General features: G+C 44.8%; 1 long non-coding RNA gene across 1 annotated transcript in view; it reads left to right on the forward strand.

Annotated features, from left to right (window-relative positions):
* The window catches only part of LOC149458114 (uncharacterized), a 39,749-nt gene extending 22,460 nt beyond the window's left edge, over positions 1-17,289 (forward strand). The window contains exon 3 of the long non-coding RNA XR_016313515.1: positions 16,943-17,289. This is a non-coding gene — a long non-coding RNA (uncharacterized LOC149458114). The remainder of the gene's footprint in view (positions 1-16,942) is intronic.
* Positions 17,290-24,236: the final 6,947 nt, after the last annotated feature.

Raw genomic sequence — 24,236 nt, forward strand, 5'->3', positions numbered from 1 at the left:
ACAATTCTCTGGCACTCAGTAACAATTCTGTCTGTCCCTGAGTAACAATTCTCTGGCACTCAGTAACAATTCTGTCTGTCCCTGAGTATGAATTCTGTGGCCCTGAGTAACAATTCTGTGTCTGCGCGAGTAACAATTCTGTGTCTGTGCAAGTAACAATTTTGTGTCTGTGCGAGTAACAATTCTCTGGCACTCAGTAACAATTCTGTCTGTCCCTGAGTAACAATTCTCTGGCACTCAGTAACAATTCTGTCTGTCCCTGAGTAACAATTCTCTGGCACTCAGTAACAATTCTGTCTGTCCCTGAGTAACAATTCTCTGGCACTCAGTAACAATTCTGTCTGTCCCTGAGTAACAATTCTCTGGCACTCAGTAACAATTCTGTCTGTCCCTGAGTAACAATTCTCTGGCACTCAGTAACAATTCTGTCTGTCCCTGAGTAACAATTCTCTGGCACTCAGTAACAATTCTGTCTATCCCTGAGTATGAATTCTGTGGCCCTGAGTAACAATTCTGTGTCTGTGCGAGTAACAATTCTGTGTCTGTGCAAGTAACAATTTTGTGTCTGTGCGAGTAACAATTCTCTGGCACTCAGTAACAATTCTGTCTGTCCCTGAGTAACAATTCTCTGGCACTCAGTAACAATTCTGTCTGTCCCTGAGTAACAATTCTCTGGCACTCAGTAACAATTCTGTCTGTCCCTGAGTATGAATTCTGTGGCCCTGAGTAACAATTCTGTGTCTGTGCGAGTAACAATTCTGTGTCTGTGCAAGTAACAATTTTGTGTCTGTGCGAGTAACAATTCTCTGGCACTCAGTAACAATTCTGTCTGTCCCTGAGTAACAATTCTCTGGCACTCAGTAACAATTCTGTCTGTCCCTGAGTAACAATTCTCTGGCACTCAGTAACAATTCTGTCTGTCCCTGAGTATGAATTCTGTGGCCCTGAGTAACAATTCTGTGTCTGTGCGAGTAACAATTCTGTGTCTGTGCAAGTAACAATTTTGTGTCTGTGCGAGTAACAATTCTCTGGCACTCAGTAACAATTCTGTCTGTCCCTGAGTAACAATTCTCTGGCACTCAGTAACAATTCTGTCTGTCCCTGAGTAACAATTCTCTGGCACTCAGTAACAATTCTGTCTGTCCCTGAGTATGAATTCTGTGGCCCTGAGTAACAATTCTGTGTCTGTGCGAGTAACAATTCTGTGTCTGTGCAAGTAACAATTTTGTGTCTGTGCGAGTAACAATTCTCTGGCACTCAGTAACAATTCTGTCTGTCCCTGAGTAACAATTCTCTGGCACTCAGTAACAATTCTGTCTGTCCCTGAGTAACAATTCTCTGGCACTCAGTAACAATTCTGTCTGTCCCTGAGTAACAATTCTCTGGCACTCAGTAACAATTCTGTCTGTCCCTGAGTAACAATTCTCTGGCGCTCAGTAACAATTCTGTCTGTCCCTGAGTATGAATTCTGTGGCCCTGAGTAACAATTCTGTGTCTGTGCGAGTAACAATTCTGTGTCTGTGCAAGTAACAATTTTGTGTCTGTGCGAGTAACAATTCTCTGGCACTCAGTAACAATTCTGTCTGTCCCTGAGTAACAATTCTCTGGCACTCAGTAACAATTCTGTCTGTCCCTGAGTAACAATTCTCTGGCACTCAGTAACAATTCTGTCTGTCCCTGAGTATGAATTCTGTGGCCCTGAGTAACAATTCTGTGTCTGCGCGAGTAACAATTCTGTGTCTGTGCAAGTAACAATTTTGTGTCTGTGCGAGTAACAATTCTCTGGCACTCAGTAACAATTCTGTCTGTCCCTGAGTAACAATTCTCTGGCACTCAGTAACAATTCTGTCTGTCCCTGAGTAACAATTCTCTGGCACTCAGTAACAATTCTGTCTGTCCCTGAGTAACAATTCTCTGGCACTCAGTAACAATTCTGTCTGTCCCTGAGTAACAATTCTCTGGCACTCAGTAACAATTCTGTCTGTCCCTGAGTAACAATTCTCTGGCACTCAGTAACAATTCTGTCTGTCCCTGAGTAACAATTCTCTGGCACTCAGTAACAATTCTGTCTGTCCCTGAGTAACAATTCTCTGGCACTCAGTAACAATTCTGTCTGTCCCTGAGTAACAATTCTGTCTGTCCCTGAGAATGAATTCTGTGGCCCTGAGTAAGAATTCTCTGGCACTCAGTAACAATTCTGTCTGTCCCTGAGTAACAATTCTCTGGCACTCAGTAACAATTCTGTCTGTCCCTGAGTAAAAATTCTGTGGCCCTAATAACGTTTCTGTGGCCCTAAGTAACAATTCTCTGGCACTGAGTAACAATTCTGTCTGTCCCTGAGTATGAATTCTGTGGCCCTAACTAGCGTTTCTTTGTCCCTAAATAACGATTCTGTGGCCCTCATTAACAAGTCTGTGTCCCTGAGTAATGGTTCTCTGTCCCTAAGTAACTTCTCTCTGTCCCCAATTCTCGTTTCTGTGGCCCTAACTCTGTCCCTGTCCCTAGTACAGAGCGGTCTGCCTCTGTTCAATGACTGCAGGCAAATGAAGATTTCCAAAATGGCCGCTATATATACCTCGACCATTACACAGTGCTGGCTGGCTGGCTGCTGATTGGCTGATGCGATCACATGTCGTTGAGGAATGCATTATGGGGCAGCGCGCCTTGTCTGCGCGCCTTCCCCGACATCCCCGCTCCGTCGCCGCACATGTCAGCCGCCATTTTCGGAAAAATTTCGATTCGCGCGTCCGAATTAGGCTGTTTTTCGGATTCGGCACGAATCGAAATTTTTCCGATATTCGACTCGAATTCCACTTCGGATACTTCGATTCGCTCATCTCTAATGTCTTTCATAAAAGAAAGCACAAAAAAAACCCTGAATGAATCGATGTCATTCAGGTAAATGCTTGCTTATAGCAAAGTAATTCTTTGCTATAAGCAAATTGTGTAAAAAAAAAAAAAAATACTGATCACTTCCCCAAAGTAGTACAGTGTTACTATGGTAACATTATACTACTTTGGTCATAGTGAAATATGAAAAAAAAATCTTAAAAAAAGAGAAAAAATGTAATAAAAAATTAAAACTAATAAAAAAATTAAAAATTATAATTATTATTTTTTCGTACTGTCACCAGTCAGTGTCCCTGATCACTGCTATGCCAGTTATATGATGATGCTGTACTGCACTGGTGACAGTATGTAAAAATTAATTATTTAATTTTCTGAAAAATTATGACAAAAAAATTACAACTTCAAAAAACTCGCCATGCCTCTTATGAAATATGTTGGCCTGTCTACTTTGCAAAAACTGATCATTTGGGGGATATCTATACTGTTCTGACATTCTTGGACCTCAAGAAATTAGATTGGCTGTCAGTACTTCAGGATTAATCAATATTCAGATATAGCCCATAGTTTGTGAACTCTATAACTTTCCTACAAACTAAATAATACATCCTAATTTGGGTTATTTTCACCAAAGACATGTAGCAGAATACATCTCGGCCTAAATTTATGAAGAACAATTATTTATTTGCAAACTTTTATAACAGAAACAAAGAAAAATGTGTTTTTTTTCCAAACTTTTTTTGTTAATTTAGCAGAAAATAAAAACCCCAGTGTTGCTTAAGTACCACCAAAAGAAAGCTCTAGTTGTATGAAGAAAATGATAACATTTTAGTTTGGGTACAATGTTGTATGACCGCGCAATTGTCATTCAAAGTGGGACAGCGCTGAAACCTGCAAAATGGCCTGGGCAGGAAGGGGGGTAAAAGTGCCTGGTATGGAAGCGGTTAAATGTGTGTTACAGTTAATGTGCACTATATGTGTATTCAGCTTCAATAGAACTTCAATCCGCATCCGTAAAAACAAATGCATCTGAGCTATAGCACATCACAATTCACAGATGTGAATGTAATATCTGTTGTGGGGTGCTGCATTGCTTAAAAGTAGTACAGGTGAGAATATTATGATTGAGGATTATAAATGGTCAATTCAAAGAAATGAAGCTGCCCTTCCTCAATGTGCATCAATACACAAAAACCATGCACATTCACAGACACATACGTGTGAATCATGTTTGCATTTTTTATGGGAAAATTTGATCAGTCGCAGACTGTAAAAAATGTTCACGTGCAAAAAGTAAAATAAAATAAGAAGTACTAAACTTTCATTAGGAGGCTGGTCTCACAGCTGGTGGAGGCAATTTAGCAACACTTGCTTATACAGTTTCATTTTTGCTCACAAAAAGAATGATATTTTCACTTTCATTACCCTGGTGAAAACTGAGATGCTCATTTTCTTCATGAAAATTCCTTTCCTTTTCCTTGAAAAGAAATATTAAACAAGCAGAAAAAATGCATACCAAATGTTTGAAAAAGATTTGTGACTGAAATTTAACAGAGGATTTTGGAAACAAAATGTTCAGCAGATATGTGCAGCAAAAAGCAAATCTTATACAAGAAGTCATGACAGCCTTTCATACATCAGACTGACAGACGTGCAGCAACAGTGGTGAATGATAGGTACGCTGTACACTGCTTCCTTGTTCAACTCCAGTATAACTTAAAAAAGGGGTACAGGCAGGGGCGGACTGACCATTTGGAAACTTGGGCACTGCCCGAGGGCCTGGGGTCAGTAGGGGGCCCCATGAGATGCCCCTGGTACCTTTTTCATAGGCTTTTTTGAGTTTGGGCAAGGACACAGGGTCCCCATGATCCCCTATTGCCCGGGGGGCCCATGAGTTGTCAGTCCACCCCTGGGTGCAGGTATACTGAAAATAAAGTGTATCTCAGAGTGCAATATTTATCACCTCTCTGGTGCTGTACCCCACAAATTCACTACTCTAAAGTTCAGAACCTGATCCCCTCTGGGTTATATGAAGCCCAATGTCATCCAACCCACTTCCTGTGAGTTCAGGGCACCATGGAGCTGGCCTCTGGGGATGCCAGGTGCCCTGCATGCACTGTACAATGGTGGGGATGATATCACTAATGTTATCAAACTGCATCATTGAGGACCAAGCATCAAAAGAGAGAGAGGATCCTCCATATCACTTGACTACCCAGAAAACATCTAAAAAAAGTAAAAACATGTGTTGTGTGGGGGGGGGGGGCAGGGGTGACTTTCTGGGGTTGAAGAGGGAGGTGAAATTGGGATTTAAAGCCTGACACCAGACATTTTTTATTTTTTTTGTTTTGGATAGAGTAGAAAAGGCTAACAACATAACGGACTTCAAGTCTGATATGTTGCCCGTGTCCCAGCTGAGATTTCTCTCTTCCCATTTGTCTTTCTGCTCTGTCACCTGGACAGGAGGTAAGGAAAAACCAACCCTGTGGGGACAGAGACTGCAAAACAATGCTGAGTGTTATAATCCTAATAAAAATGTGTTTTTTTGTTTTTTTTGTAATGAGCCCCTTTTAAGTGGATTTCTTCTCACTTCCTCTCATGTCTGACACCCTTCATATAGGACATTTTTAACCAGGTGGAACCCTTTAAATTAATTTTAGGACTCAGGAAACCCCTACTGAAAACTATTTTATCTGCAGCTCTGCATTAATGTGATCAGCAAGTTGCAAAAAGTTTTACAGAAAATTTAGAAGATAGCGTACGTACAGTTTTTCCTTCAACACCCTCCTAATTGATACACTCTATTAAGTGAAATGAGTAATAATAATAATGGATAGAAAAGAAACACAGACAATAAAAAATTGTAATGTTCCCTTACACCAAAGCCCAGTGGAGAACTGCCATCTTACATTGGTGGTCAGTGAACTTGCTCTTTAATTGGGGATTAGTGGGAAAATTCCTGCTTACATTGATAGTCAGTGTAGTGCCCCCTTACATTGATGGTTAGTGTAGTGCCCCCTTACAATGATGGTTAGTGTAGTGTCCCTTACATTGATGGTTAGTGTTGCGCTCTCTTACATTGATGGTTAGTGTAGTGCCCCCTTACATTGATAGTGTAAATCCACCTCACCTTGGTGGTTAGTGTCGTGCCCCCTTATATTTGTGGTCAGTGTAGTACTGCCATACATTGGTGGTCACTGTATTGTCTCCTTACATAAGTGGTTACTATTTGTACCTCTTTATTTTGGTGGTCAGTGTGGTGTCACCTTACATTGGTAGTCAGTGTAGTGCCTGTAGTGCTGCCATACATTCAGGTTAATGTAGTGCCAACATACATTGCTGGTCAGTGTAGTGCTTGCTTGCACTGGTGATCAGTGTAGGGTCTCTTTACATTGGTAGTCATGGTTGAAGAGCATGAATAACTACATGCTCAACCATGTTTCTATGGGAAGCACTACTGCAGAGAAAGGCTTCCATATACCCCTCAAGGTACATTGTAGTCAGGGGCGGACTGACAATTCATGGGGCCTCCGGGCAATAGGGGACCATTGGATCCCTGTGTCCTTGCCCAAACTCAAAAAAAGCCTATGAAAAAGGTACCAGGGGCATCTCATGGGGCCCTCTACGGACTCCGGGCCCTCGAGCAGTGTCCGAGTTTCCAAATGGTCAGTCCGCCCCTGGTTGTAGTAAAGGTCCCATAATCAGTTCTGAATTCCAAAAGCAAACCGCTAATACTGAAAATCCGCTAATGCATTTCCATCCTATAGGGTCTTAATCATAGCAGCCATTGTAGAAATGACCCCTTACATTGGAGGTCAGTGGTCCACTTCTTTTTTTTTTCAAATTCTTTATTTATAACAACTGAACAGTAGGTTGCAAGTAGCCCAAATGTATAAGTACAATCAATATAAAAATATCAAAACAACATCATCAGCAGGTCAATTATGTACTGTATTCAAGAGAGTACAGCAAAATATGTTCCAGGTTCCAAATGCGTAAACCAGTACTCATAGAGAATCCACCTCACTGTTAGCCTGATATATATATATATACTGTATGAGCTGCCAATCCTATGTGACAAAGAACCTCAAACTCAAATCTCAAATCTACTCAGTCAAAGGCCTTTTCGGCATCCATTCCTAAAAATACGCAGGCAGTGTCAGACTGATTGGAGATCTGAATTAAATTTAGAATTTTAATGGTGTTGTCCCGTGCCTCTCAGGATGGAATAAAGCCAACCTGATCCTGATGGATAATGGAAGGTAAATGTCATTGAAGACATGTAGGAATTACCTTAGTGAACAGTTTATGATCTATATTTAGGAGAGATATTGGTCTATGACTAGCACATGATGAGGGGTCTTTCCCCTCATTTGCAATCACAGTGATATGAGCTAGCAGCGAATCCCGAGGAAGGGAGGCAGAATCTCCTAGTGCGTTTAACAGTTTAACCAAGTGATGTTCAAAGTAAAGTCTTGTAATATTGTATCATTAGGCCGTCAGGGGCTTTTCCAGATTTGACAGAGATTAATGCATTTTGCACCTCAGTCAGGGAGATAGGGTCTTCAAGCTCCTTTCTAATTGGCGAAGACAGTCTAGGTATAACTCTTGTAAGGAGTCCCTTGGGCAGGTAGAAGGTCCCAAATTATACAAGGTGGAATTCCCCAAAAGTCTTGACAATATGTGATGGAAGAGTAGCGTTTCTGCCATCTGAGCATGTGATGTGAGGGATGTAGGTCGCTAGATGTTGCGCTTGTAATGAACAAGCTAAGATAAGATCACACTTGTCAACCGATTTGTAGTATACTCAAAAGCACATTTGAAGGGCTGCCTTAGCCTTGAAGCAAGATCTGGTTGCGAAGAAGAAACAATTCCATTTCCAGCACAGGGGTCAGGACATGTTTATGGCGAGATTTCACCATCTGGATTTTTGTCAAGAGAGCAGATAGCTGCATCTCATGTTCTTTTTTAATTCTAGCTCCATGTTTAATGAGAACCCCTCTTATCACTGCCTTATGGGCTTCCCATATTACTCCTGGGTTACAATCTGGGGCATCATTTATGGTAAAGTACGAATGTATCTCTTGGATCACATCTGCCAAGACCATAGAGTCCTGCAGCAGGCTTTCGTTTAGTTTCCAAGAAGGAATCTAGAGTTCCAGAAAGTGAATATCCGATTAAAACCAGAGCATGGTCTGACCATGTGATGTTTCCAATGGTCGCTAGCATTATCCGTTGTAACTGTCTATGGGGGATCAGAAAATAGTCTATTCACGAGTATAACTTATACAGTGGAGAATAGTGTATATATTCATGTTCCCCTGAGTGAAGAAGTCGCCAGACATCATGAAGCTGTGCTCTATATATATATAAAGCTTGTGATATGCATTTGCGAACAGTGGGGGGAATGGAGGAAGTATTTGTGGAGGTCTCTACGTTGAGTATGAGAGGGACATTGAAATCACCTCCTAGGATTAGATGTCCTTCAGAGAACCACAGCAGTCGGGCGAGCACTCCACTAAGAAAGAGGTCCTGTTGAACATTCGGGGCATAGACCGTGGCAAGGTTACCAATCTTACCTTTCAAGAAAAGAAGCCAGCCATTGTCGTCCACCAATACCTCCTGCAGTGACCATGGCACGTGTCTAGATATGAGAATCGATACTCCCTTGGATTTTGCCACTTTATTGGTAGCATGATAGACAAAAGAAAAATGTCTATTTCTCAGGTAGGAAAGTCTGTCCTCTCGGAAGTGGGTCTCCTGTATGAACGCCACATCGGAGTGAAGCCTTTTAAGTTCAGATAGGAACATTCGGTGTTTCTCCAGAACATTCATCCCTGTAACATTAAGCAAGGTAACACAAAGAGAGTACGTAGTCATACCTAGTGAGAGAAAAAAAAATGGGGGGGGGGAGGGGTGAGGGGAAAAGAAAAGATAGATGGGGAAAGTAAGTAAAGAATAGAAGGTAAGATGCAGAAGAGGAAGTAGAGGAGAAGACAGAGAGATAATAGACAATAGAGAAGTAAGAAATCACCTCACTGTGCGATCTTGTCAAAATACTAATATGGATAACCTAAGTGCACTCCTTAGGGTAGCAAACAGCTACCGGAGCGCGGGCCTAGTGGGGAGCGAATTAGGAAACAGCCAAGGAAAGAGTATCCCTTTCCCTCCTCCCGAACAGAAGAGAAATTGGGCTGCTTCAGCAACTGGAGATCAATTAAGAAAGAGACAACATCACATATATTAAAATGAATATAAACTATGTATCATACAGTGAACAGAACATCAAGGCACATAAACAGTTTCCCCATCCCATATGGCCAGGGCACCAGAGGTAGACAGGAAGCCCGGGGCAGTCCCATACATGTCCCCCCAAGAATCCCCAGCCATACAGATGCGGAACTCCCAAACCGCCACAAAAACCACTCTCATAGGGCAACCCTGTGACGGGAGTCACTTTGGGTGGGGAGCCCATGGAACACAGCCCCCTTTAGAGAGGTGGGGAGACCCCTGTCTCAGCTCCCCATATCCCTCTTATGTGTAAGTCACCCTTTGCCTGTTAGGGGTAGAGGGTGGAAGTCCTGCTATTGTGTAGACATGTATAGGTGGGGTTGTTCATTGTTCACTGCCATGTGGCTGCATCCCATTGTTAAATTGTGTGTCTTGCTTGGGAGCAAACTATTATGGGATGTGTTTGTGTATTGGCTTGGTGGGGGTGTTTCCAGCAGCCCTTACCCCTGATGGGACTGCCTGCTGATGTGTTTCCTGTTACTGAGTGTGTATTTCCCCTCCCTGTGTATATATCTTGTATCTATGTTAAAATAAAGCAGTCTATCTCCTGGAAAAATATGTGACGGGAGTCACTTTGGGTGGGGAGCCCATGGAACACAGCCCCCTTTGGGGGGGTAGGGAGACCCCTGCCTCAGCTCCCCATATCCCTCTTATGTTTAAGTCACCCTGTGTCTGTTAGGGGTACAGGGTTGAATGTCCTGATATTGTGTAGACATGTATAGGTAGAGTGGGGGTTGTTCATTGTTTACTGCCATGTGGTGTCCCATTGTTCTATTGTGTGTCTTGCTTGGGAGCAAACTATTATGGGATGTATGTGTTTGTGTATTGGCTTTGTGGGGGGGTGTCTGCTGTGTGTCTCTTGTTACTAAATCTATTGCCCCACCATGTGTCCATATGCAGGGAGGTGGGTTGTTCCCTTGAATGTTTATATCTTGTGTCTGTTAAAATAAAGCAGTCTATCTTCTGGTTTCCTTCAAGTCTGGTGCTGTCTCCTCTTGTATGCCCAGCGGTGGTGTCCGTGGATCTGTGTTCGGACAGTCTAACGGAAATACCCGGTTCCGTTACAAACCCACTATCCAAGTTTCTCGGGGGGGGGCACCCCATAGAACTTCAGTCTGGGTGGAGGCACCCCCTCCCATCTGACTATTATCATAAACATTAGGACTCACAGTCCTCACAGTTGTATATAAGATGAGAGTAGACATCAGAGTGCACTCCCATTAATGTGTCCTGAGAGAATAGAATCCCTTTCCCCATGAGAGAAAAGCGAGAAAAAAATTAAGGTAAAAGCCCTTGCAGGTGGACGGGAGTCAAATACATACAATCACAGATACCCAGGGATAACACTGTGATGTGGTAGGGTTATGAGGGGATAGAGCCAGCAGATAATAGGACAAATAATGTCCAGGTATCATATATGAAGCGCGTTCGGCAATAAAGGTGAGTGTAGGGTGCCAAGGCCTTGTACTAGCGAAGGAGCTTACTGTAACTCCATCAGCAGATGGGGTTTCATAGTTTAATGTCAATCAGTATATAATATGGGGTGTCTGGATGGTTATCAAAAGGAAGCAGTTCAGGACTCACGTCTGCCCTCAACGGATGGAGAGCAGGGCCTACGTCGTCTTCTAGAAGATCGAGGTGGTAGACCAGGATGATAGCCCAGTTGTGAGGGCCAGCCCAGTTACCGGGGCAAGAGCTGCAGCCAGTTGGGTACCTCAATTGGGTCTACATCCATGAAGGAGAAAAGTGCAGGTAGGTATTCCGTGGACCGTAGAGTGAAGGAGTGAGTCCCCTTCCGTACGGAGACAGTCAGTGGATACCCCCAGAGGAAGGTCATGCCGGCATGGCGGCTCTTGTCCAGGAGAGGTCAAAGTAGAGCACGTCTCTGTAGGGTAGCCCGGGAGACATCAGGCAAAATTTTGATCAAGACCCCATCAAAGTCCGTTTCGCCTTGTAACCAGGCTTTACAGAAGATAGATTCCTTTTGGTTGTAGAGGTGGAGGCAACAGTTTACATCGCTCAGATGGATCAGTAGGTTTCGAACCCAGCGCCCTGTGCACTCTGTCTATCTCCAAGTCTGCCGGAGGAATAGCATCCAAAATGTTGTGAAAAATCACTGTGACAGTATATTGCAGTTTATCAGGACCCAAGGCCTCAGAGCCTCAGATTGCAACGGCACTGGTCCTCTAGCTCCTCCAGATGTAGTTAGAGAGCCATGACCATGGCCTCATTAGACACCTGTGTTTTCTCAAGCGCAGTGATCTGATGGTCCAGGGTTGTAATGGATTGTTCTCCCATGGAGAGACTGTCAGCCAGAGATTGTAGCTCAGACCGTACTAGTTTGAGTTCCTTGCGGTGCAAGTCCTCCACCCGGAGAATAAGGGTCTCAATATCGGCCTTAGTTGGGAGGGCCTGGATAAGCGTCCATATGACATCTCCCTCGGGTGGGTTTGCAGGGACAGCTAGTGCGGGTGTGGAGCTGGATCAAGTCAGGGAGAACTGACTATGTGTCTGAATCACCCGAAGTTAGTGGAGACGGCTGGGGTTCAGTCCCATATCTATATCTATTGATATTAGAGTCCTGGCACCCAGTCTCCAGGAAGAACCGATGTATTTCGGTCTTCAGGCCAGTTCCCCAGGATGCCTGTGTTGTCTTTGCTTTCTTCTTTTTGGCTGAGTGCATGATAGGCTGGTACAGCAAGGTTCAGCAGTAAAAAGCACAGGAAGGTGCAGGAGCTCTGGAGCCGTGTGTCTTCTCTCAGCCATGTCCAGACCACGCCCCCTGTGGTCCACTTCTAACTTTAGTGGAGGGTGTTGATAGCTGATCAATCAGCCACAGTTGAAGGAACCCCTGGCAACCCCTGAAGGAATCCTTGGGTTCCACAGAACCCTGGTTGAGAAAGGCTGATATAAGAAGTAATCTTCCAAAATAATGCATCAATGTAAAGTTGACAAGCCTTCTTCACTCCATCCAAATGTAGCACTACTCCTGTAGGAGCCCCTGGAATACTGTCCAGGTCCTCCCCAAATACCTTCCCGGCAGCCAGACACAGGCTTATTCATTCAATTCTCCAATAATCAGTCTAGGGGTGTTGTTTTTGTTGTTTTTAATTTTTGAAGAATTGTGATAGGGATGAGGGAGATGAGTAGGATACTCCAAATTAGGAACTATGTACAATGAGGACTAATCTTCAGGGCAAGCTGTATCAGAGTCCTTACTTGAATCAAACAGTAGACTTCAGCTTAAGTAGTAGCAGTAACTTCTTTAGAGCCCCAGAGCAGTATCCCTTAAAGTAGTAGTGGGCAGATGGACAAAGCTCTTTGGAACACCAGCTGGTGTTCCCTTTGCTAAACCCACAGCTGACTTTCTAGCACTAGAGGGGGTTAAACAACACACAGTCTATGAGATCCTTAAGGATGTCTGTACGCACAAGGCCTAAGAGCAACTGGATGCTTTCCTCCATTATACCAGACCAGATCTTCAGGAGACAGTCCGTCAGCCTGCAAAGCAGAACCCAGCTCTCAGCAATTCAGGCCCTCAGGTAGCCCACCTAAGGCCTACTGTAGCAACTGCCTAGGAGAGCAACATGCCCTCTCCCAGGCTTGGACAATCCTAGCCAGGAAAGACCCAGAATCCCTTGTGCTCACTGAATATATACAATTACCCAGCATGCCTTAGAGCCCCTCTCTCTCTGATAGGCTGAGGCTGTATAAATTCATGCTGCCATCTGCATAGCTCCACACCTATCATCCAGAAACTTCTGCAGTTTCCTAGATACAGAGGAAGCTAAGCAGACTAGAAGCACCTGAGCACACAGAGCAGACCTCACGAAATGATCACAGCTCACCCAGTACAGTGCACTAACTCTACTTTTACCTAGCAATAATTACAACCACTCTGCCTACAGAGTGACAACTAAATTTACCTATCAAAAACATAACTAATCATATCTATCTAATCCAGGCACCCATCTAGGAGCATGCTACACAAAAAATTGGCTGGAGCTGGAATTTTAAATAGGCTTAATTTCATACAACATATCATCACCAAATATGCGAACAGTTGTGCTGTATAAACACAAATAATATAAGGACTGAGCTACTTACCTATTCCACTGTGTTCTCTCATTATAAATCCAGACAGATAAATGCTAAGTAAAGAAAATGTGTGCCTGTGAACTCTTATTAAATATCCGACATCATGTTGAAAGAAGACCAGTCCTTGTCATTACTGAGTGTCAGACACAGACATTTTTATTTAGCTTCATTTACACACTTTCATCTGCACTAATCCTCATTTGATGTATCCGAGGACAGCTGAGTTTTTATGAGGTGACACGACCACCTAATTGTATGCTTCTCCAAATGATCCTCAGTAAAATTCCACTTTAAGTTGTAGTTCTGTGGAATGCAGAGTCCCTTTAGACTCAGTACTCTTCATATTGCTGTGTTTTCTAATTGCATGTTTACATAATTAATAGATAAACATGTCATTATATCAGGATTTAGGGTGTTCTTGTTATCACCCCCTCTTTGTGTTTTATCTGCCAGTGTTCCATGGGTAGCTTGGCCCAGCATACAGTATCAGCTATACTCCAGACAAACAGCTATATACAGATACAATACACAAAAGGGAGCTGCTTTACATGCCCAAGGATTTGTATTTCTGTCAAACCAGTTTTGAGATTTACACATGTAAAAAAAAAGAACCACTGGTGAATTGAATCCTATTTCCCCCTTAGCATACATACAGCCAGACACAGCATTTTTGTCATTCTTCTACTGCCTCCAAAGAACACTCAAGGGGTTTCTTTTAGGTTTTTATTGGGAATAATGAACTTGGATGGAATGGGGAGTATGGGATACCTTGATACCCTGAGGCACTGAACAACTTGAGGACTGCATTGTGCAAACATAAATTAATATCCCTCAAGATCTCTATGCTGATGGTGACCTGTACTTATTCCAAAGTTTAAAAGATATGCACAATCACTGCTCTTTAGCATTGGGGTAATTTACTCACACAGCCACAGGATCATCGGTTGCCTCCTGCTGATATCCACCAGGTTCTTCCTCCTGAGGGAGATGTAGACTCACACCACCATAGGACAGCTTGGGCTCTCTCCCAGAATGTCCTCCTGGCTTTTTCCAGTGAGCTTCTACAGACCCAACCTGATCCCCAGACTTGAGCTTGCAAATAGGCCTCCCAGCTAAGCCTAGCTGAGACCTCTGTGTCTTCCTCACAGTTTTCCCCAAGACTTCGGCCCAGGGAGGCAAAACACCTGCACAGGGCTCTCTTCCTGCAGAACTGGACCCAGGAACACTGTCCCTGCTGCTCAGGCTTCAGACTATTTAAGGGCTCTCTCACCATCTCCTGGGCAAACCTCTCCAAGGATTCGCTGTCCCATAAATATTCAAGCTGTCCACTCTGTGCTTCCTTCTGCTATGATTCTAGAATCCTCTAGAAGACAGGGGAGAGCAAACAGGGCAGCTGCCCGTGAGACATTGAGCAGCACTAAACAATCAAAAAATGCTCCTTTGATTACAGTGGAGCTAAAGTAAATTTTCCTAGCAACCTATTCTACACTAGGAGGGTGCTACACAGAGTAGGAGACCTGATTTTTTTTCTCCTACAGTTAGGTAACACTTACAGGTCTTGTTCCTCTCCAAGCATGTGACTGGACAGTAAAACAAGAAGCAGAAGAATGCTGGTCTCATTGCTCTGCTCTCTACTCATGCCAGTATGCCCCTTGTTATCACGTGAGCACCACAGCACATCTGATTGGCTTTTCTTGCATTTTCTCCCTCTCCCTGCAGTATAGAGACTACATGAGGCTAATAACAAGTCAAACTCGAGTACTTACACTAGTTGCATGTAAAAATTGACCATGGAGCGTACAATTGTCAACCTTTGCTACTGTACAAGTTGTAAGAACTTTTGACTTTCCTGATCTGCATACTTGTTTTTAGACATGAGAGATTTGTTTCAAAATTTGCGAATCATTTGCGAATCAAAATGTGGATGAAATTTTTGTTATTCAGAGATTCGAATGTATCTGAATTTCCAAATCACAATGGTAATGAATTTCAACAAATCTGAAAAAAATTATACCGAAACAAATTTTCCAAATTCAAATTAAAAAAATAATTTGAATTTGAAAAAGAATTTGAATTTGAAGTGGAAACATGTTTCAATAAATACAGTAAAGTATAAAAAAGTGAAAAAAGATGATGATTCCTACTTAGGCTGCTTTATAGAATAGAATAGAAAAGAACAGGACAGAAAAGAATAGATTATAAAAGAATAAAACAGAAAATAATAAACTAGCACATAGTAGATTAGAACAGAATAGGATAAAACAGAATAAAATGTAAAACAGAATAGAATAGAAAAGAACAGAATAGAAAAAAATGAAATCGAATAAAATACAAAATGAATAGGATAGAATAGAAAGAATAGAAAGAATATACAAAACAAATTCTGAAAACTAATCATTCTAACATAACGAATATGACCAAACAAAATTATTAACTTGGGGAAAGAAGCTGAAACAAAACAAATTTTCCATCATGCACAACTTCCAAAACTAGAAAAAATAAGAAAAGTTAATCCTTGCTTATGTTCCAGTTTAGGCTTGAGACATAATCACTGGCCCACAATTCCTGTTTCAGAGTGGCTCCTCTCTACTTGAGTTGTGTCTCAATAGAAATACACAGTCCTATACCCTAGGGTGGCAAGGTGGCACTCCCCTTTTCCTCCCTCCTCCCAAGTTACTGACTGACTCTAGACTGCCCTGTCCACCGCTAACACTTTCCTGTGAAGACTGGAAATTCAGGGAAACAGCACTGAGAGAGCATGAGCCAGCAGTAGTAAAAGTTGTAAAATGTTTATTTTCAACATGTGCTCAATGTGTTAAAGTGGAACTTTACCCATAACAACTTGATAAAAAATAGAGGAACATACATTCCACATTAATAATTATGCTAACAAAATTGGTATATGCTGTAAATTGCCTCCGGCATTGTTTCTGTTTCTTTTTGCTGGAGGCCGCCATTTTGCTGAAGCCCAGAGCCCCTGAGCAGCAGTAAATATTTAGGCAGTCAGCAGATCGACCTCTACATTTTTGGCAGTGTCAAAATCTAAAGAGCAACTGTGCATGTGCAGAGCAGGGGGAGACACTTATTTTTAATGTTTTACATAGCTATACCTGCAAAAGGGCCAGCCTGAAGTAGTGATTAAGCAGGACTTAATTTTCTGACTAAAATTCCAATTTAAGATGGGAATTTTACATAGCCCATAAGAAAATGATGAGCAGCAATTATCAAATGTGCACAGGGCATAAAGTAAACTGTCTTCTACCACCGTATTCACCCCAAGTAGCTTAATGATGTGGCAGGAGAGTAAAAGTAAGTAAAAAGACCTTCACTCTCTTGCCATCATTTTCCATTCAAATAAAAACATTTTTGGGGGGGGTACTGTTTTTGCACATCCATGATGATGTCAGAAGAGAAGATGGCGGAACGTGACCCTGTATGTTGCAATAGAAAAGCAGCTTACACAAAATTTGATTTGTTTGGTGTGTGAGTGATTTGTTGGTCATGTGAATATGTTTTTTGGGGGCATTCCAGAGGTCAAGGTATGAGGGAAAAAACATTGGTGGGTAGTGAAGTTCCCCTTTAAGTATGTGTGAATGCTGGGGATGGTCGGGTGAACCTGATGTTCTGTTCTATATGGGCAAACTACAGGTTCAATTTAAAGTCTAATGTCACAGGAGTTTATTTCGTTTCTATTTATTAACCACAGGAAACAGGATTGCCGAGTCTTTGTGCATGGAATGTGGAGCACCTTTTCTCAATAGAACCCACTCAAGAAGATGCAGGCCTTCATTGTGAGAGACATTCTGCTGGGATAGGTTTGTTCAAAATGTTAAATTCTAGTAGTGTAAACCACATCAGAGATCCTGTAATTCTTTTCATTTTGTCTTTCTATTATATTTGTGCATATCTTTCATCTCAGCTTCTTTTTTTTTTTAAAGCCTGCTTAAACAGGTGAAGTTACTGAATAGGAAAAAGTATTTTAACATACTGATGTCCATATTTCAAGTACTTAAATGATGAATGGCTAAGACATTAAAGTCCTTCAGAAAGTCACATTTTTCTTTCTTTTTTTTGTATTATTGTTTTACCTTTGTTTGTAAGATGTGGCATTATTTATTTCAATGTATTTGTTAATAATGCATTTGCTAATTCACTAGTGACAAGTGTCATGATGAAGGTTATTGAAGGTTATGTTTCCAGGATATCTTCAGAGTGAAAGCACAGACAGAACTGCCTTCTGTCTGCCATCCACAGTCAAAGATTATCACATGACACAAGCGGTTTCTGAAATTGTGAGGCAATTGTCACATGTTTAGAAAATCAAGCACCAAACTGGTAGCCTGTGGAGTGTCGAATATGCAGTTGCTAGTGATTGTGTCACGGTCCTATCCATGGCAGAAGTCCTGGAAGAACGGGCATTTCCGCCAGTACCCTACATGGCCACAGAAATACACGCATCAGGCCCAGTTTTGGCGCCAAACGGCCTTTATAAGGAGGCTCTTCACTCCCTCAAGTTGCTGGATGATCTCTAGCGCCCCGTACCTTGTTCCTGGTTCATGTTTCCTGAGTCCTGTGTTATCGTGACCTGTGACTTCCTGATACCGACTCGGCTTGCTCTTGGACCTGTCTACTCTGCTTAATCCCTGATCTGGCCTCGGCTTGGCTAACGGATACTCTCACTCTCGCTCCTCGATGTATGACCTCGGCTATCCCATCTGACTATGTCTGCTGATTCCCACCTGGTACCTGACCTTGGCTTGAACCGGCTATCCAGTAATCCTCTATTCCTCGGAAGGGCTTGCATACCTCACACAGGTGCCATCTGTCTGCAGAGCTCATCTCCGTGCATCAGCTGTGCTCCTGAGTGGACCACCAACAAGCAATCCTACAGGCGACCTGTGCCACTTTGGGCCTGACTCACGCTGTCCTACTCTCAGGGGAGTTTGGAACTTAGCCGCAAGGGAAGCCCTCTCTCTATTGGCCTCCATCGCCAGGTACTTGATAGTATCATCCAGCCACTATGTCCGAAGCCGAGAGGCGCACTTCTACACTAGAGACCCTGTGCCAACAGATGACGGCGCTTACTCAAGCAGTTAAAGATCTACAGCAAGGATACTTCCAGCTGGAAGGGTGTCTTCACTCCCTCACTACTTCTGGGGACCAGAATCCTTCTGTAAGTTCTAACCCTGTAGCCACACCTGCCAGTCCATCTCCTGCTACCACTCCTGCTGTGGTGTTACCACCTCCGGAACACAGGGTCCCTACTCCTAAACATTTCCTCAAGAATCAACGTAAATTCTGAGCTTTTAAAAATGCTTGTGAACTGTATTTTGCTCTACAACCCAGAACTGTTTCACTGGAAGCAGTCAAGGTTGGGTTCATCATCTCCCTCTTATCTGAAGAACCTCAGTCTTGGGCACATAGCCTACTGGAACAAAAGAACCCAGCACTCAACTCAGTGTGTGAATTTTTTGAAGTCATGGCTGCCCTTTATGATGATCCCCAGAGGACCTCCACTGCTGAGTCCGCCCTTCAAGCTCTACAACAAGGTCAGCGGCCTGTGGAGGACTACATAGTGTAGTTCCGCAAATGGTCAGCGGATTCTGGTTGTAATAATGCAGCATTAAAGTACCAGTTCCATCTAGGCCTGTCCGAATCACTTAAGAATGAGTTAGCTAGGGTGGAAGCTCCCTCCTTTTTGGAGAACCTTATTCTGCTCTCTACCCAGTCGGATCGGCGACAACGGGAAAGACGTGCTGAGCGTACTCCGACCTTTCGACCCACATGGGTTCTGCCAAAGATTCCAGGACCAACGGCTCCTGCCCCTACTTCGCAACCCATCAGCGCTTCTGAGGTGGAACCAATGCAAATTGGCCTTCTATGACCTGCTTTAACCCCGGAAGAAAGGCTACGCAGACAGCAAGGCAATCTATGCTTCTACTGTGGGGCCACGGGCCATTTATTGCTTAACTGCCCAGTGCGATCAAGTAAGTCCAGCCAGCCACATCCTTCGTACCTTCAGTTATCCGGAACTTTAACCACCCATGTTATTCTCCCCAAATCTTTGCAGGTAGCTGGAAGGGACGTCAAGTTACGGGCAGTCGTTGACTCAGGAGTCTGTAGCTGTTTCTTGGACATCAAACTTGCCAAGGACTTACATATCCCTCTTCTGTCAAAGAAACAGAGACTTGATGTATTACTAGCGGATGGCACTACTCCAAACTCAGGACCTGTCACCCAGCAAATCATTCCTGTCCTAGCAAGAACTGACTCCGGCCATCAAGAGTTCATTCATTTTGACGTCATCAGATCCCCCATGTTTCCAGCCATCCTATGAATACCCTGTTTGCAAGCCCACAACTCACAGATCAGTTGGCCCAAGAAAGAAATCATCTTTTCATCAGAATATTGTCTGCAGCACTGTGGTGCCCCTACACCCACCAATTCTTCTGTATATCTCTCAGTCCAACCTTCACCAGAGGCCAGTCAATCAGTTCCCTCTACCTACCATGACTTCCTTGATGTGTTTGATAAAAAGAAGGCCGACACATTGCCTTCCCATTGGTCTTACGATTGCCCAATTGAGTTACTTCTAGGGGCAGAAATATTGGGCGAATTTTCCCGTTGTCCGAGCTTGAACTGGAAGCCCTCCGGCATTACTTAGACGAGAACCTCGCCAAGGGATTCATCCGCCCTCTTCCTCTCCTGCTGGGGCAGGTATTTTCTTTGTTGAAAACAAAGATCAGTCTCTCAGACCTTGCATCGACTACAGAGAACTTAACAAAATTAACATTAAGAATCGGTTTCCTCTTGTGCCCGAGTTGTTTCAGAGGTTCCAAACAGCCCGAGTGTTCACTAAATTGGACTTACGGGGGGCCTACAATTTAGTCCGCATAAGAGAAGGTGATGAGTGGAAAACCGCCTTCAGAACACGCTTTGGACATTTTGAGTACCTGGTGATGCCGTTTGGGCAATGTAATGCCCCTGCTACTTTTCAACACTTTGTAAACGAAATCTTTGGAGAATACTTTGATCTTTTTGTAATTGTCTACTTGGATGATATCCTAATTTTCTCTACCTCACTGGAACTCCATCGAGATCATGTTAAGAAAGTGCTAACCACTCTAAGGATGCATGGCTTGTATGCAAAGGCGGAGAAGTGCGAGTTCAAAAAGTAGTCCATCCAGTTCCTGAGGCTCATAATTTCCACTGAGGGAATCTCCATGGACCCTCAAAAAGTATCTGCTATCCTGGAATGGCCTGCACCTTCAGACAGGAAAGGGATCCAAAGATTTGTAGGCTTTGCCAATTTCTATTGGAAATGTATTAAGGGCTTTTCAACCGTCATTGCCCCTATTACTCAACTCACTCGCCAGCATACACGTTTCTGCTGGAGCCAGGAAGCACAAATAGCGTTCGAGCTATTAAAAAGTCAGTTCACTTCTGCTCCTGTGTTACAACTAGAGATGAGCGAAGAAATGAAAAATTCGATTCGACTGATTCGGCGAATTCGTGGACAATATTCGATTCGAGTCGAATAAATTCGCTGTGAATTTAACTTAAAAAAGGGTGTTTCTAGGCTTCAGAGAGACTTAATATTAGTGCAGAACACTGTACCTTTAATTTAAATGCCCTTGGAGTCTGCTGGGGAAGAGAAATAATACTGTCTGTCAGTATGACATGCAGATGAGTGCCGTCGATCTTAGAATCACTGCACACTTCACTCCTTTGGCCAGTCACGGGGCCAAAACCAGTGTTTGGAGCCACAGTGTGGCGGTGGAGGCAGCAGCAATGGGAGGCCATACAGCAACCTATGACAAAATGGAAACCAGCAGGAGCGTGAGGAGACCTGAAAGTGGCACATGGCAGAGTGGGAGCAATGGGAGGCGGTACAGGGACCCAGGTCACACTGTGGGCCCAGCAGCAGCGTGACCAGGCGGTACGGGGGCCCATGGCCGATATGGGGCTTGGTGGCACCTATGGAAGGCCTGTAATCTGCCAGCAACCTATGACAAAATGGACAACCGCAGGAGTGTGAGGAGATTTCAAAGTGGCACATGGCAGAGTGGAAGCAATGGGAGGCCGTACAGGGACCCAGGTCACACTGTGGGCTCAGCAGCAGCGTGACCAGGAGGTACGGGGGCCCATGGTCGATATGGGGCCTGGCGGCACCTATGGAAGGCCGCTAATCTGCCAGCAACCTATGACAAAATGGACAACCGCAGGAGTGTGAGGAGATTTCAAAGAGGTACATGGCAGAGTGGAAGCAATGGGAGGCCGTACAGGGACCCAGGTCACACTGTGGGACCAGCATCAGCGTGAACAGGCGGTACGGGGGCCCATGGCCGATTTGACCTCATTCATCCCATAGTCCTGCCGACTCACGAATAGCGTGGCCTCCTCAAAGGGCCTGAGCAAGCGCAGGTGTCACACATGAGCTGACAATGGCTGACATCTAAGTTACACAGGGAGTACCTTTATCCGCTTTTAACATCAGGAAATCTGTGATGGCCTTTAGCTGTTCGTAAAGGCGGTCTAACATATGTAGGGTTGAATTACACCTTGTTGCAACGTCACAGCATGAGGAGTCGGTACGGGGGCCCATGGCAGATTACATGTCTGGCAGCAGCAATGGGAGGCCCGTAATCTGCCAGCACCCTATGTCAAAAAATTTAACACACCAGCAGTGTGAAGAGACCTGAAAGTGGCACATGGCAGCAGAGTGTGGCGATGGAGACAGCAGCAATGGGAGGCCGTACAGGGACCCATGAGAGACTCTGGACTTGGCAGCAGCATGAGGAGGCAGTATATAGGGGCCCATGGCAGATTAGGGGCCTGGCAGCAGCTATGTGAGGCCCGTAATCTGCCTGCACCCTATGTCAAAAAATTAAACACACCAGCAGTGTGAAGAGACCTGAAAGTGGCACATGGCAGCAGAGTGTGGCGATGGAGACAGCAGCAATGGGAGGCCGTACAGGGACCCATGAGAGACTCTGGACTTGGCAGCAGCATGAGGAGGTGGTATATAGGGGCCCATGGCAGATTAGGGGCCTGGCAGCAGCTATGTGAGGCCCGTAATCTGCCTGCACCCTATGTCAAAAAATTAAACACACCAGCAGTGTGAAGAGACCTGAAAGTGGCACATGGCAGCAGAGTGTGGCGATGGAGACAGCAGCAATGGGAGGCCGTACAGGGACCCATGAGAGACTCTGGACTTGGCAGCAGCATGAGGAGGCGGTATATAGGGGCCCATGGCAGATTAGGGGCCTGGCAGCAGCTATGTGAGGCCCGTAATCTGCCTGCACCCTATGTCAAAAAATTAAACACACCAGCAGTGTGAAGAGACCTGAAAGTGGCACATGGCAGCAGAGTGTGGCGATGGAGACAGCAGCAATGGGAGGCCGTACAGGGACCCATGAGAGACTCTGGACTTGGCAGCAGCATGAGGAGGCGGTATATAGGGGCCCATGGCAGATTAGGGGCCTGGCAGCAGCTATGTGAGGCCCGTAATCTGCCTGCACCCTATGTCAAAAAATTAAACACACCAGCAGTGTGAAGAGACCTGAAAGTGGCACATGGCAGAGTGTGGCGATGGAGACAGCAGCAATGGGAGGCCGTACAGGGACCCATGACAGACTCTAGACTTGGCAGCAGCATGAGGAGGCGGTTTATAGGGGCCCATGGCAGATTAGGGGCCTGGCAGCAGCTATGTGAGGCCCGTAATCTGCCTGCACCCTATGTCAAAAAATTTAACACACCAGCAGTGTGAAGAGACCTGAAAGTGGCACATGGCAGCAGAGTGTGGCGATGGAGACAGCAGCAATGGGAGGCTGTACAGGGACCCATGAGAGACTCTGGACTTGGCAGCAGCATGAGGAGGCGGTATATAGGGGCCCATGGCAGATTAGGGGCCTGGCAGCAGCTATGTGAGGCCCGTAATCTGCCTGCACCCTATGTCAAAAAATTAAACACACCAGCAGTGTGAAGAGACCTGAAAGTGGCACATGGCAGCAGAGTGTGGCGATGGAGACAGCAGCAATGGGAGGCCGTACAGGGACCCATGAGAGACTCTGGACTTGGCAGCAGCATGAGGAGGCGGTATATAGGGGCCCATGGCAGATTAGGGGCCTGGCAGCAGCTATGTGAGGCCCGTAATCTGCCTGCACCCTATGTCAAAAAATTAAACACACCAGCAGTGTGAAGAGACCTGAAAGTGGCACATGGCAGAGTGTGGCGATGGAGACAGCAGCAATGGGAGGCCGTACAGGGACCCATGACAGACTCTAGACTTGGCAGCAGCATGAGGAGGCGGTTTATAGGGGCCCATGGCAGATTAGGGGCCTGGCAGCAGCTATGTGAGGCCCGTAATCTGCCTGCACCCTATGTCAAAAAATTTAACACACCAGCAGTGTGAAGAGACCTGAAAGTGGCACATGGCAGCAGAGTGTGGCGATGGAGACAGCAGCAATGGGAGGCCGTACAGGGACCCATGAGAGACTCTGGACTTGGCAGCAGCATGAGGAGGCGGTATATAGGGGCCCATGGCAGATTAGGGGCCTGGCAGCAGCTATGTGAGGCCCGTTATCTTGCAGCACCCTATGTCAAAAAATTAAACACACCAGCAGTGTGAAGAGACCTGAAAGTGGCACATGGCAGCAGAGTGTGGCGATGGAGACAGCAGCAATGGGAGGCCGTACAGGGACCCATGAGAGACTCTAGACTTGGCAGCAGCATGAGGAGGCGGTTTATAGGGGCCCATGGCAGATTAGGGGCCTGGCAGCAGCTATGTGAGGCCCGTAATCTGCCTGCACCCTATGTCAAAAAATTTAACACACCAGCAGTGTGAAGAGACCTGAAAGTGGCACATGGCAGCAGAGTGTGGCGATGGAGACAGCAGCAATGGGAGGCCGTACAGGGACCCATGAGAGACTCTGGACTTGGCAGCAGCATGAGGAGGCGGTATATAGGGGCCCATGGCAGATTAGGGGCCTGGCAGCAGC

The sequence above is a fragment of the Staurois parvus genome, unplaced genomic scaffold, assembly GCF_062004578.1.
Source record: "Staurois parvus isolate SC_StPar_1 unplaced genomic scaffold, SC_StPar_1.0 ptg000294l, whole genome shotgun sequence".
Taxonomy (NCBI): Eukaryota; Metazoa; Chordata; class Amphibia; order Anura; family Ranidae; genus Staurois; species Staurois parvus.